Source organism: Garra rufa, chromosome 23 (genome assembly GCF_049309525.1).
Source record: "Garra rufa chromosome 23, GarRuf1.0, whole genome shotgun sequence".
NCBI classification, from domain to species: Eukaryota; Metazoa; Chordata; class Actinopteri; order Cypriniformes; family Cyprinidae; genus Garra; species Garra rufa.
In genome coordinates this window covers 30,874,427-30,890,339 of record NC_133383.1, presented here as the reverse complement: position 1 = coordinate 30,890,339, position 15,913 = coordinate 30,874,427, and the positions used below count along the sequence as shown (strand labels likewise).

Below are 15,913 nucleotides of genomic sequence, written 5' to 3'. Positions count from 1 at the left end.
TGATTTGAGACATAGCCTAATACCGATGCTAACATTATTAGACTCCATAAATAAACAAAATGACGATGTTTTTTTTTAAGTAACCAAACTAAGTAGATAACATAATTTGGCAATACATCTCACATATACATATACTATGTTAACGTTAGCGATTGTTGTTTTAAGATTAATGTTAATTTCAAGACCTTCGGCAAGCCCGCATGGCGCCTGCAAAACTGAAAAACTTACCGTTACTATCTGTAACCTGGCGACGCTTTTACATGTTATAGTGCAATAAATGCGTGCTCATTCGGCTAAAACCTAACTTTATGCAATGTAAATAGTTACTTACATGTGTTGCACGTTGTAAAAAGTTCTCAAAAACTCCGAAACTGGTCCGGTTCAGGTGACAGCGAGCAACGATGTTGGTGTTCTGCATGTGGGCGGGTCGTGACGTTATACTTTGGATATAAACACTTAAATAGAGTTTTGTACAAGCATTTTATTGTGAAGGTCAGTAAAAAACAATTTTTTGATAGGGAATAATAAGTTACAAAAACAATCACACTTTTTACTTATGTAAAACTTAAATGAATTCAAAAAGAAAAGGGAATCAATTTATTGGAAGAAATATACTTTTTAAAATAAATTCCTATGGACAACACCCTTGAATGCTTTTTACAGTGCATATGTCTTACTAACAAGAAACAATGCCTCTAACCACAGGTCACCTACGAAAAATAATGCCCCGTTTAAACCATTACACTCCACTGAAGGGGTGGAGCGGAAAAATGAAAATAAATACGACCTTTTAAAATGTAAATGTTCCAGCGATTTCATTCCGTCGACCCCTTAGAACGCACCAAGAGCTAATTTCAGGTGTTTGCAAGCAGTTTCAGTTAAAACGGAGAGAGCTGCCTTCAGCCAGTGTTTTCTGTTGTACTGACATGAGAGTCAAGGCTCCGAGCTCTCGGCCTGCGAACTACATCACCAAGCCTCTTTTAAAAGCATTTAAATAAGAACACTTCAGCGACTGTGCACAATGTAAACAGAATATCATTTTAAAGAGCTATATTAAGCGCATATGAGCTGTTTTATGTGGTTTACGGATGAGCTTCGGGGCTGGCGTTTCTTCGTCCGTGTTCACAAAACTACATATTTTAAAGGCATTAAAAAAATAAAAAATAAAAAAACACTCCAGCGATTGAACAGTAATAGTAGATTAGTGTATTGAAAACGTTAAAATGCTTGCTTATTTGTGCTGCATTTTTGTGGAAACGAATAAGCTAGTAAAGACTGTTTCATGAATATGGTCTCATCGTTTGAACCACGTAAGTTCAACAAAGTACGGCTGTTGTTAAAGACCTCACCAACTAATACACTGAAAAAAATGATTCATTGAATTTACTAAATTTTTTTAAGGTAAGTGGTTGCAATCAATTGATTTGATCTAAATTTAAACAAACACATTTATTTGGATTTAAACAATTTTATTTAGTTAACTTAGTATTAAAAAAAATAGTAATTTCAGCCCAATTTAAATATGCTACTTCCTCTTAATTTATTTAATTGTTTCTGAAGAAAAAATATTCATTGAATTTACTCAAATTTTTTAAGGTAAGTGGTTGCAATCAATTTATTTTAGCTACATTTAAATAACCACATTTTGTTGACTAAATTTCAAAATTGTTTTAATCACTTACCTTAAAAAAAATCCTTTTCTTAAGGAGAGGTTCTTAAATGGCTTTGCAAATACACACAACAAGTTTAATGTTTTGAATTTATTTTTAATGTCATCAAATGTAAATTCAGTAACAGTTTCTTTGTATATACAACAAGTGTTTGGAAGACAAGTGCTTACTTAACGTTGCACATTCACAAAATAAAAATTAACAAAAATTCACAGGTGAAAGAGGCCACATTGTTGAGTGCGGACTTGGAATTGCAAAATTAATAAAAAATATGTGGAAACAGGCAACAGTATATAGTGATTAAACAGTATATTGTATTTTTTCAATAGTGAATAAAACAATAGTGCTAAAACTGTTCATATGTCATGCAACAAACTGCAATTTGTAATGGATTTTACAGGTATGCCCATGGTGATGTGTTGTGGGTCTTTCAAGGAGTCATCTCTTTGACTGTCCTATATTTAAATAAAAAGAAACTGTTATTAGTAGGGTTGGGTATCAACTGATATTTACCAGCCAATATGCACAAAAACACATCAGTATGTCACCATAAACAGCTGTTTTTTTTTTAAGTTAAAGTGAAAGGAAGCAGATGAGAAAGAAAACTGACAAATCTATTTGTATATCTCCCACATGTCGTTCCTAATCTGCAAATGGAACACAAATTCAGATATTTTTAATGAGATCTGTGAGCTTTCTAACCCTGCATAGACAGCAACGCAACTCAACTGAAATGTTCTTAGGCCAAGAAACACATTAAAGATATTGGTAAAATAGTCCATGTGACATCAGTGGTTCAACAGTAATTTCATGAAGCTACGAGAATACTTGTGCGCAAAGAAAACAAAAATACAGACTCCTCCGCGCCACCGTCTGCCATTCATGAGAGTACCATGACACAAGTGTTTGGTGTTGCTGACATGAACATGCATGGGCTGAACCATGTTTATAAGCAAAGAAAAACACACGCATATGTCATTGTAGTCTTGACAATGGAGGCAGGAAGAAGAATTGTTGAATAAAGTTATTTTTGTTTTCTTTGCACATTAAAATTATTCTTTAGCTCTGTAAAGATACGGTTGAACCACTGATGTCACATAAATGGTTACACTTATGTCCTTAGTACGTTTTTGGGCCAGTTATATTGTTGCCTATGCAAGTCCAGAAACCTCTCAGATTTCATTGAAAAAAATGTTTTAATTTTTTTTTGGTTCTGAAGATAAACTAAGGTCTTCTGGGTTTGGAAAGACATGAGGGTGAGTAATTAACGACAGAATTTTCATTTTTTGGGCAACTATAACCCTTTTAGTATTTGAAATTTAAGTAGAATTTAAATTCAAGCAGAGACATTTTTGTCTGGACACTGTATTTGACATCACTGTGTTAAATAATAATACATATGGGAAAGGAAAAGACACTTGATAAATGAATACATACCTCCTGTAAAATGCCGAAATATTTGACCATTTTCCTCCCAGTAAGACCTCCTTTCTGGAAAACAGCAGTGATCTGTGGAACATAACATATTACATTATATGATATATTGCATTAAAGTCAACGGTTTTTTTGTAAAATGCTTTAATACTAAAATTACTTACTGTGCATATTGCTGGAATAATACAACTTCAGGAAAGTGGCGAACCTGGAAACTTCCTTTGGCATCAAGGAAATGGTATGTGTCCTAGTCACAGGAACATGCAGAGAGTCCCTCAAATGAAAGTAAAAACACAATAATTATTATTGCTAGTTTAAAACAGTTTACATGCTGCACCATTAAAGCTAGCAAAAAGGGGCATGTTCACATGATTACAATTGTGAACACTAAAAACATTCAGAAATCCAATGTTATATTGTGAGATTTACTGATAGGAACTAACTGGAAATTCCCCTCATAACTTCATGCCTTCGTCCATATTTTTGATTTCCCGGAACTTTCTATTACAAGGCATAGTTATTTGGAGTTGTGATGGTGTCCAGTATGAACGAAACACATCTAACGTAACACCACAAATAAAGTTTGAGTCTGTGGAAACAATTCTACAGTACAAACACGCAGTTAAGGATACGATCTTCCCATCATTGCTTTAAATGCAATAGTTGCCACAGAAGTTAATAATTTTTTTCGGTATCACGCAAGCACTACCTTACCTTCAGCCAAAACAAACTGCTCTTGAACAAACAAGTTAGGACATTAAAGATGACCCGTCCAAAAGGATTTAACGTTATATGTCATGTTTAACCACATTAGAAGCCGGCAGATTCCCGAAGGACTGGCTGTGGTAACGTTAACTAGGCGGGAACACCAATAACGTTACCGGCCTGAGCATCTCCGAAAGCGCTTAAGCATTTAAATAGATGCTATCCTTTCAAATAAACGGCGTATTTTAGGCTTATACAACTACATTTTCATACAAAAATATCTTAAAAGTACATTCTGTCACATAAAAAAGTATTATTTGTGTTATTTGTGTAAGTTATATGTGACCGTCCGTTGGTCGCTGTGGAATTTCTCCCAAAGACTCATTTTGCAGATATTATTTATACAGCGAACAAACTATTTACTGTAATAAACAGTGCTACACTACATTATTACTCACATAAATATTACTCACCGTGTAAATCGACCGAATGATGAAAACTCCGGGTCCGGAATGAAAAGTTCCCACCGTGAACCTGACTGAGTCGTGACTGGAAACTCCTTTTGGCGCCAGGGAGAATGTGCATTTGTGCGCATGCGCAGAAAGTTTACTTAATATTTTCTAACTGAATTTAATTAATTCACATGGCTTGGATTTAAAACACATGCAATTTGCTTAAAACCAATTAATACTTATTAATTAAAATCAAAAACTAAATTTTTATTATTTAAACTAGCGAAATTGAATCATGCTTAATTTAATTGGGGCCATAATCATTTTTTTCAGTGTAACTTCTGCTATTTAACTGATTAGAGTTCTCAAAAAATGCAACTGTATTGAACATAGCACCTAATCACTCATTTCATATTTTTTGTTCCCTGTCATTTAGCTGTATTTTCTGTTTGATTTAGCACAGGTTGCCTCTTACGTCATACTCCGAAAGTTCCCTTAGGCATTTGTGCGCATGCGCACTACTCATAAATGGTGATTTAATAGAGGACGTACAAAAATACAGATTAAAATAATTTATATTTAGGTTAACTATAAGATATAGCTTGCACTGCATGTTAGCTTGCAAATTATGCCCAAGAACATCATTTATTAAGCCATATGTCTTACTAACAAGAAACAATGCCTCTAACCACAGGTCACCTACGAAAAATAATGCCCCGTTTAAACCATTACACTCCACTGAAGGGGTGGAGCGGAAAAATGAAAATAAATACGACCTTTTAAAATGTAAATGTTCCAGCGATTTCATTCCGTCGACCCCTTAGAACGCACCAAGAGCTAATTTCAGGTGTTTGCAAGCAGTTTCAGTTAAAACGGAGAGAGCTGCCTTCAGCCAGTGTTTTCTGTTGTACTGACATGAGAGTCAAGGCTCCGAGCTCTCGGCCTGCGAACTACATCACCAAGCCTCTTTTAAAAGCATTTAAATAAGAACACTTCAGCGACTGTGCACAATGTAAACAGAATATCATTTTAAAGAGCTATATTAAGCGCATATGAGCTGTTTTATGTGGTTTACGGATGAGCTTCGGGGCTGGCGTTTCTTCGTCCGTGTTCACAAAACTACATATTTTAAAGGCATTAAAAAAATAAAAAATAAAAAAACACTCCAGCGATTGAACAGTAATAGTAGATTAGTGTATTGAAAACGTTAAAATGCTTGCTTATTTGTGCTGCATTTTTGTGGAAACGAATAAGCTAGTAAAGACTGTTTCATGAATATGGTCTCATCGTTTGAACCACGTAAGTTCAACAAAGTACGGCTGTTGTTAAAGACCTCACCAACTAATAACTTCTGCTATTTAACTGATTAGAGTTCTCAAAAAATGCAACTGTATTGAACATAGCACCTAATCACTCATTTCATATTTTTTGTTCCCTGTCATTTAGCTGTATTTTCTGTTTGATTTAGCACAGGTTGCCTCTTACGTCATACTCCGAAAGTTCCCTTAGGCATTTGTGCGCATGCGCACTACTCATAAATGGTGATTTAATAGAGGACGTACAAAAATACAGATTAAAATCATTTATATTTAGGTTAACTATAAGATATAGCTTGCACTGCATGTTAGCTTGCAAATTATGCCCAAGAACATAATTTATTAAGCCATATGTCTTACTAACAAGAAACAATGCCTCTAACCACAGGTCACCTACGAAAAATAATGCCCCGTTTAAACCATTACACTCCACTGAAGGGGTGGAGCGGAAAAATGAAAATAAATACGACCTTTTAAAATGTAAATGTTCCAGCGATTTCATTCCGTCGACCCCTTATAACGCACCAAGAGCTAATTTCAGGTGTTTGCAAGCAGTTTCAGTTAAAACGGAGAGAGCTGCCTCCAGCCAGTGTTTTCTGTTGTACTGACATGAGAGTCAAGGCTCCGAGCTCTCGGCCTGCGAACTACATCACTAAGCCTCTTTTAAAAGCATTTAAATAAGAACACTTCAGCGACTGTGCACAATGTAAACAGAAAATCATTTTAAAGAGCTATATTAAGCGCATATGAGCTGTTTTATGTGGTTTACGGATGAGCTTCGGGGCTGGCGTTTCTTCGTCCGTGTTCACAAAACTACATATTTTAAAGGCATTAAAAAAATAAAAAATAAAAAAACACTCCAGCGATTGAACAGTAATAGTAGATTAGTGTATTGAAAACGTTAAAATGCTTGCTTATTTGTGCTGCATTTTTGTGGAAACGAATAAGCTAGTAAAGACTGTTTCATGAATATGGTCTCATCATTTGAACCACGTTAGTTCAACAAAGTACGGCTGTTGTTAAAGAACTCAGGTGTTTGCAAGTAGTTTCAGTTAAAACGGAGAGAGCTGCCTTCAGCCAGTGTTTTCTGTTGTACTGACATGAGAGTCAAGGCTCCGAGCTCTCGGCCTGCGAACTACATCACTAAGCCTTTTTTAAAAGCATTTAAATAAGAACACTTCAGCGACTGTGCACAATGTAAACAGAAAATCATTTTAAAGAGCTATATTAAGCGCATATGAGCTGTTTTATGTGGTTTACGGATGAGCTTCGGGGCTGGCGTTTCTTCGTCCGTGTTCACAAAACTACATATTTTAAAGGCATTAAAAAAATTAAAAAAAAAAAAAAAAAACACTCCAGCGATTAAACAGTAATAGTAGATTAGTGTATTGAAAACGTTAAAATGCTTGCTTATTTGTGCTGCATTTTTGTGGAAACGAATAAGCTAGTAAAGACTGTTTCATGAATATGGTCTCATCGTTTGAACCACGTTAGTTCAACAAAGTACGGCTGTTGTTAAAGAACTCAGGTGTTTGCAAGTAGTTTCATTTAAAACGGAGAGAGCTGCCTTCAGCCAGTGTTTTCTGTTGTACTGACATGAGAGTAAAGGCTCCGAGCTCTCGGTCTGCGAACTACGTCACTGAGCCTCTTTTAAAAGCATTTAAATAAAAACAGTCCAGCGACTCAGTGGCGGAGCCAGAGGGGTGTCCGGGGTGGCACTGGACACCCCTGACATCTGATTGGCCACCCCGGGTGCCACCCCAAAATTTTATTTGCTGCTGGCAGTACCTGATGCTGATTGACATCTCATTTGTCTAAAGACGTTTTAGAATTTTGCCGGTAACGCTGTTTAAGCCATTTCCAAATCAAGACGAGCCAAAGACATGAGCATCAATGTAAGACGAATAATAAAACATCATTTTTGAAATACCGTACGTTTTATAGTTTATCATAAGGTTTGTTTGCTGGGTAACGTTTATTATCCGTTGTGTAAATTAACTAGGCAACGACGACATCAGTTAACTTAATGAGATTAGAGAGATCAATTCACACTTTAGATAGTTAACGCTATACTTCATCTGTGCTATGGTATTATATGTAGCCTACATACCATGTACCATACCATGTATGTACAGGGCTCGAAATTGCGACCGTTTTGTCGCATATGCTTCCAAAATCTAATTATATTTTATGCAAGAGTGAGAAATTGTTGTGGTGCAACTTGGTTTCAGTTCTTTACAAAACTTTCAGTAGCCTAACTACTTTTGTGAGCTGATGCAGTGACAGGTTGCTGTTCGCTCCAACATTACATAACCATTTGAACTTAATCTTTACATTTTTACATTTTAAATATCAGTCAAAATAACGCGCCATACATTCACATCATATGATAACTCAGCGGGAGACGTAATTTTCTCTGGGGACACGTTTTTCAAAATCCCGTTTGTGTCCTCCCACTTTCAAATGGTTTTGTAAAAGTAATCTCTTGTATTGTAGAATGCACGCTCAGCGCTGCTGAGAGTTTCGCGCGATCATTAAAACGAAACCAAAACGCGCACCGCATTCAAAAGCAATCTTGAAAGATTCGGTCTCTATTTGCACATTGAATATCGAAAGAGTAGCCTACTTTGATTATGGCTGCATTTATTCTACACGACTAAGAAAGAACTGTGTCATTTATTTTTGTCATTTATAATATATTTTGTTATTTATGTAGATTCTTAAAAAATGCAGTGGTTGTCTCAAATTTAAATGGCTGTACCTATAAATGGCTTCTTGTCCCTTGCTTAAGGCATAAAATAAATACGTAAAAAAGGCTTTCAGAATCAGCCCATTTGCTTGTAAAACATCGGCAATCAGAATAGACCATGAAGAATCAATATGTGCATTACTAAAAAAGAAATTGGGTGCTCATATTTTTTATTTTTATTTATTTATTTATTTATTTTTATTTTTTTGGTAAAAAGTGAAAAAGTGAATTTTGTGCCCTGTATATAAGTTATTATATTTAATTAACAATGTTATTTGGACTTTGTAAAATGTCTCTTGTTACACCAGTGAGCAATGCAACTTGCGAGAGAAGCTTCTCTGCGTTAAAACTTATTAAAACCCACCTTAAAGTCACCTAGGGATTCTCAGTGTTGAGTCAAGGAGGGCACGCTCCCTCAACATGGATGAATTTGTGAAACGTTTTGCCAGTTCTCATCAGAACAGCAGAATTATGTTGTTTTAAACATAACTAGGATAAGTTTGTAAGTGATGACTAAAATTGTGTTTTTGTTTTCAAATCCGGGTTTGATGTATGCTCTAATTGCAGTATTTTTTGTTTAGTTGTTTTTTCTTTATGCTAATGTTTTTGTAAATGAACTAAGCATTATTTTTGCAAATAAAACTTTAGAATTCCTTAATTTATTATTTCAACTTTATGAGTAGAGTTCGTGTGTGAGGACCCCCTGAAATAGCAGTGGCCACCCCCTGGCCACCCCATGTAAAAAATTCTAGCTCCGCCACTGCAGCGACTGTACACAATGTAAACAGAATATCATTTTAAAGAGCTATATTAAGCGCATATGAGCTGTTTTATATGGTTTACGGATGAGCTTCAGGGCTGGCGTTTCTTCGTCCGTGTTCACAAAACTACATATTTTAAAGGCATTAAAAAAATAATAAAAAATAAACACTCCAGCGATTGAACAATAATAGTTGATTAGTGGATTTAAAACGTCAAAATGCTTGCTTATTTGTGCTGCATTTTTGTGGAAACGAATTAGCTAGTAATGACTGTTTCACATGGTCTCATCGTTTGAACCACATTAGTTCAACAAAGTACGGCTGTTGTTAAAGACCTCACCAACTAATAACTTCTGCTATTTAACTGATTAGAGTTCTCAAAAAATGCAACTGTATTGAACATAGCACCTAATCACTCATTTCATATTTTTTGTTCCCTGTCATTTAGCTGTATTTTCTGTTTGATTTAGCACAGGTTCCCTCTTATACTCCGAAAGTTCCCTTAAGGCATTTGTGCGCATGCGCACTACTCATAAATGATGCTTTTATAGAGGACGCACAAAAATACTGAATAAAATGCATTTATAACGTAGGATATTGCTTGTACTGCATGTTAGCTTGCAAATTATGCCCAAGAACATAATTTATTAAGCCATATGTCTTACTAACAAGAAACAATGCCTCTAACCACAGGTCACCTACGAAAAATAATGCCCAGTTTAAGCCATTCCACTCCGCTGAAGGGGTGGAGCGGAAAAATGAAAATAAATACGGCCTTTTAAAATTGAAATGTTCTATCGATTTCATTCCGTCAACACCTTAGATCAATAATTATCTAAACAAATTTAATTTTGTCCTTTGGTTGGCTATAACAAGATCATTTAGAAAAACATGTGTCAGATGACTCTTAACAAGCATGCAAAGTTTCATTGAGATCGGACAATAGGTGGCGCTATAACACAATTTCTATTTCAAATGGCCTCAAAATGCTAAAATTAATGGTCATATATTCACTCAAACACTAGATCTTCATATCATATGTCAATTATTTCATGTTGGCCTACACCCTAACAGCACAGAAGCCAAAAAGGCCTTAAATGCTCAAACCCTGGTAAACCATGTTGAACCTTTGCATGAACAGCTATAACAAGGACATTCAATAATATGTTCTTTACATTACCCAAAAGCCTTAAATACTGAAAGCCCACAGCTTGTTAAAACTATGCATAATTTCATTCTAAACAAACATGCTAAATTTAAGAGAGATTGGTCAAAAAAATAACACTATAAAAGCTATGAAGGTTAAAACACAATGTTTGTATGAGATATTGAATAAAAATTGCAATTTTAACCACTAGATGGCAGCAGAAGATCAAAATGGGCTCATTCATGCCACTAAAACAGTAGTTTATAGGTTGGTTTTTGGATTTATGCTTATAAATGACATTTATTTTACACCTGATTACATCAACATTTCCCAAATATTTAAAAAAAAATTGATTCAAGCAATATTGCATGTAAAAAATATTTATTTTGACAGAACACATCGGGCAGTCGACCAGTTGACACAATGTAAAATAACATGGGTACCAAAAGAAATGAGTGTGACATCTGACATCTGACATCGACGAAGCTGAGCTTGTTTCCCTGATGCTGAAATCCATCCGTAGTCAAACAAAGGCAGAGAGTAGATTTATTGTCATGTATTGCATGTTGGCTGACAACACTTCGGCCACACGGTAAATAATATTGCATTCAAATAAAAAACACCAGTCTAACTAAAAGGGCATCTCAATGTCTTCAACACAACGTCACATATCCTCTCTGATTTATGCCACCATTTTAGTCTAGCAACACGATATGAGCCCCACTCATAAAATATGAACACAGCGAATATCTATAGAAACAATTTACATGAGAAATTCAGTTTACATAAGACATTCGTTAGGCTTGTCTTTAATGAACAAGGCCTTAAAGGGACAGTTCACCCAAAAAGTTCATCCAAAAAATGCACAAAATGCTTTTCTTACTTAGATTTTTTTTGTCTTGTTTCCAAGCAAAATGTAGCAAAATTCTTAAATCAAGAAGGATTTTCTAGACAAGTCAAAATGATTGTCTTGCTTTCAGAAAAAAACAAGTCAAAATTAAGTGAGTTTTTGCTTAGAATAAGCAAAATAATCTGCCAATGCAGTGAGGTAAGCAAAATAATCTTATTTCAAACAGAAAACAAAATAATTTTTCTTACCCCTTAATAAATAATAAAATAATTTCTCTAAAATGAAACTCTAAATATTTTTTCTCAAACCACTGCAGCGCAGTTCTCCAGACTTGTTTTTTTCTGAAAACAAGAAAATAATTTTTACTTGTTTAGAAAATCCTTCTTGATTTAAGAATCTTTAGATATTTTGGCTGAAAACAAGACAAACAAATCTAAGAAAAGCATTTTTTTTTTTTTGCAGTGTAGATCAATAATTATCCCAAACAAAGTTGAATTTTGTCCTTTGGTTGGCTATAACAAGACCATTCAGAAAAGGGGTGTGGCCACATATGCCCAAAAGCTTATAAAACCTAAACAAAAACTCAAAACTTAACGAAAATGGGTGAAAACGTGCGTCAGATGACTCTTAACAAGCATGCAAAGTTTCATTGAGATCGGACCATAGGTGGCGCAATAACAGTTAAAAAGGCTTCAAAACCACACAATTTCAATTTTAAATGGCCTCAAATTGCTAAAAAAAAAATGCTTATATATTCACTCAAACACTAGATATTCATATCATATGTCATTTATTTCATGTTGGCCTACACCCTAACAGCATAGAAGCTAATTTTGGTTTGTTTTTTATGAAAACAAGACAATAATTTTTACTCGTTTAAAAATCCTTCTTGATTTAAGATTTTTTTGACATTTTGGCTGGAAACAAGACAAAACATCTAAGTAAAAAAAGCATTTTTTGCAGTGAATCATTTTTGGGTGAACTGTCCCTTTGAATTATTTTTAAAAAGTGCCAAAATGGCTGATGGCTTAGGGTCACACTTACACACCAGAGAAACCTCTGAACAAGATGTATTTTGAAGGTGTAGAAAGACCTGTTTCAGTTACAGAATATTTAAGACAGAGTTGCATCAAAGGTTAAAAACATTTGGTCATGTGATGCATGTCACATTTGCATACCTTCTAGTTTTATTTCTACATCCATAATCATACCATCCACATTTAAAATGGACTGAGAGAGCTCTGTGACCCGTGTGTAGTCGCCCTAAGACGGACACAAACAACAAAACACAATAGTTGCAAAACAGGGGAAATAATTTAAGGGAGTACGGTGGCAAACCGAGTGCAGATACAGTATTTACAAACATAAAGCACTTGAGAAAAGACAAGAGATAACAGGGAGCGATGCACAGATACATTTAGCATTCCATGTTCAAACCTACATGGGATCCGACTTGCATTTATTTCAAATACAAGTCATCTTTTTGACTTTCTCAAAGCCAATATATCAAGATTCTACATTTTCATGTGGCAAATATTCACAAGGACACAGCAGGCCTTATTAAAATAGAATAGCACAAAATACCAAACTTCACCACACTGGGTCGAAAATGAAGGGAATTATATTTACCCAAATTTACAGTTTTAACTGTTTGTGACAATACTGTAAAATAATTACACGTTTGTCTGGATTTAATGAGGTTTCAGACAACTTTAGTCATTTTTATCTTGATCTAAGTGAAGAATAAGAGTGTTCCGGCTGAACTAACTGAGTGAAATTAGACAAAAAACTCATTAAACTGCCTGCTTAATCTTGAAGATAGTCAAGAAATGAATCTCACAAAAACATGTCTAGGTCAAGTTCACTTCATTGTATCATTATTGTCGTTTACACTGCAAAAAAATGCTTTTCTTCAATTTTTTGTCTTGTTTCCAGTCAAAATTAAGTGATTAAAGCAAAGTAATCTACAATGGGGTAAGCAAAAAAATCTTATTTCAAACAGAAAACAAGACTGGCAGATTATTTTGCTTGTTTCAAGCAAAAAACGCACTTAATTTTGACTTTTTTCTGAAAACAAGAAAATAATTTTACTTGTCTAGAAAAACCTTCTTGATTTGAGATTTTTTTAGATATTTTGCCTGGAAACAAGACAAAAAAATCTAAGAAAAGCATGTTTTCCAGTGTATTACTTGCAAATATGCAAAATAAATTCTTATTTGAATAAGATTTTTATGAGAAGTGAAGGGGGTTGATGTTACTGAATTACAGTGCCTTGCCTTGTCATTTTTGTCACCTTTTGTTGTTACAGCCTTTTGTTAAACTGCTTTAAATAACTTTTTTCCCACATTAATCGACACTCCATTCACCATAATGACAGCAAAAAACAAGTTTGTGACAACGTTGCAAATTCATTAGAAATAAAACACTTAAATGATTCCATTGCATAAGTATTCATACCCTTTTCTGGGACGCTTGGAATTTAGCTCAGGAGCATTTATATTGCTTGTAGATGTTACTACACTTTGAGTGAAGTTAACTTGTGGCAAATTCAATCGAATGGGTATGATTTGAAAAGGCACACACACACAAAAAAGATCTAACAGCTGAAGATGCATATCAGAGCAAAAACCAAGCCCTGAGGTAAAAAACAAACTGCCTGTAGAGCTCAGAAACAGGCCGTTGTGTCAGGCCGCACATATGAAGGTTCTCAGATGCATGTAGTCTCTGTTACCCTTAATGGAAGAAGTCTGAAACAACCAGGACTCTTCCTAGAACTGGCCTCCTGGTCAAAGTGAGCAACTGATGGAGAAGGGCTTTGGTCAGACTGGTGAACAAGAACCTGATGGTCACTCTACTTGAGTTCAATGATCATATGTGAAGATAGGAGAGACCTACAGAAGGACAAACATCACTGCAACACTCCACTGATCTAGGCTTTATGGTGCTGTGGCAAGACTCAATCCTCTCCTCAGTGAGGACACATGAAAACACACTTGGAATTTGCAAAAAAGCACCTAAAGGACCCTCAGACTGTGAGAAACAAGATTCTTTGGTCTGATGAACCTCAATTCCAAGCATCATGTTAGGAAGAAACCAGGCTCTGCTCATCATCTGCAGAGTACCATCCCAAAAGTAACGTGTGCTGGTATCAGTCTCATGCTGTGGGCCTGTTTTTCTCAGGCAGGGACTGAGGGACTCATCAGAGTAAAAGGAAAGCTCAACATTCAGAACCTCAGACTGGGCAGAAGGTTCACCTTCAAACAGGACATTGATCCTAAGGACACAGCAAGAGGGGCTTTAAGTGGCCCAGTTAGAGCCTGGGCTTGAACCCAATCAAACATTTCTGGAGAAACCTAAAAATGTCTGCCATTCATCATCCAAGCTGACAGAGCTTGAGAGGTGAAGAAGTGAGGAGAAGAATGGCAGATAATTGCCAAATGCAGATGTGCAAAGCTTGGCGCATCATACCAAAAAGACTTGAGGCTGTAAAGGTGCTTCAATTAAGTGCATTCAATTCATAACCCAGATAGCACACATACGTTGGGCCGACGTCGTCCCGACTTACAAAATTCCATCGGCGCGATGTCGCTCCGAGGTCGTTTGCTAATCGGCAAGACATCGCCGCGATGTCGGCATTTGATCGCAAATGCTCTCCGGCCGACATTCGGCCGATGCAGCTTTAAATCCCGGCTGCTCGCCGTGGGCGCGGTTCACCGGAGTTTCGCTCATTCCTATTCTAACGTACCACCCGCGGCAGGAGCCGCTGGTTTATAATAAAACAATACACACGACACCACTCTCAATAACGGTTGCTTGTTTATTAACATTTTCAAGGCAGACATTAAACATACAAATACATTTACATTTATCAGATATATTTGTATCAAAAGTGACATACAAATGAGAATCATTCACTCTTTCAAAGATTAACCACAGCATTTGCAGTAAAACCATAGTAAAAACTAAATCAATATTTTTACTACAATAACCGTTTAACAATGACTGTTGCATTAAAACCACAGTAAGTACAAAACTAACCATTACTATAGTATTTGCAGTAAAACCATAGCAACCACATTTATTATGATTTTTAAAAACTATGGTTACTACAGTCATGCTTACCACAGTTTTACTTTAGTATTACTACAATTCAACTATAGTAGAACCATGGCATCAAAACCTTATGAACCAAAAAAAAAAAAAAATAAAATAAAAAAAAAAAACTTGTTTACTACACTTATAGTTGCTACAGTTTTGCTATTGAAAAACCATGGTTAACTGCTCTATAATTATATACACATTTCATAATACTTCTCATTTCAAAGTAGGTTTACAGAAAATGCATTTTTCCAAGGTTACAATGTAAAAAAAAAAAAAAAAAAAACTTTAATCAGCCAGAGGTGACTGAGACTTACTGGAAAAGATCTTTTAGCAACAAAGAAATGTCCATATGACAGAATCTCAAAGATAAAGGTAATTATCTATTTTCATTGCCACATCAGAATCTAATCTATCTTCATGGCAAAAACCAATGTACAATATTACAAGAGCTACATGAACACAAAATAAAAACTGAGCAAACACTACAGCAGTTAAAATGTTTTAAGTTATATGATACAAATTTTAAAATCTTTTATGATAAAACATTACTAAAGTCTCCAGTGAAGTGTTCAGTTAAACACAGTCATTTAACATTATTAAAGGGTAAGGTCAACAATGTTCAATCCACTTTGTATGTTACAAAGTTGTTAATATATGTAAAAGATTTCTCTGAGATCCCCAGTTTATTTATGAGAGAACTCTGCTGCATGACGGAAAACGCAGTATTT

The 15,913-nt window shown here is 35.2% G+C and overlaps 1 long non-coding RNA gene across 2 annotated transcripts; it reads right to left on the bottom strand.

Moving 5' to 3' along the window:
* Nucleotides 1-1,745: 1,745 nt before the first annotated feature.
* On the bottom strand, nt 1,746-4,473 carry LOC141299686 (uncharacterized). Of its 2 annotated transcripts, XR_012341825.1 has the most exons (4): nt 4,283-4,473; nt 3,269-3,378; nt 3,108-3,179; nt 1,746-2,125 (listed from the first exon to the last, which is right to left on the bottom strand). It is a non-coding gene; the product is annotated as an uncharacterized lncRNA (long non-coding RNA). The 2 variants fall into 2 exon arrangements; XR_012341824.1 differs by having other exon boundaries at nt 3,269-4,468.
* Nucleotides 4,474-15,913: the final 11,440 nt, after the last annotated feature.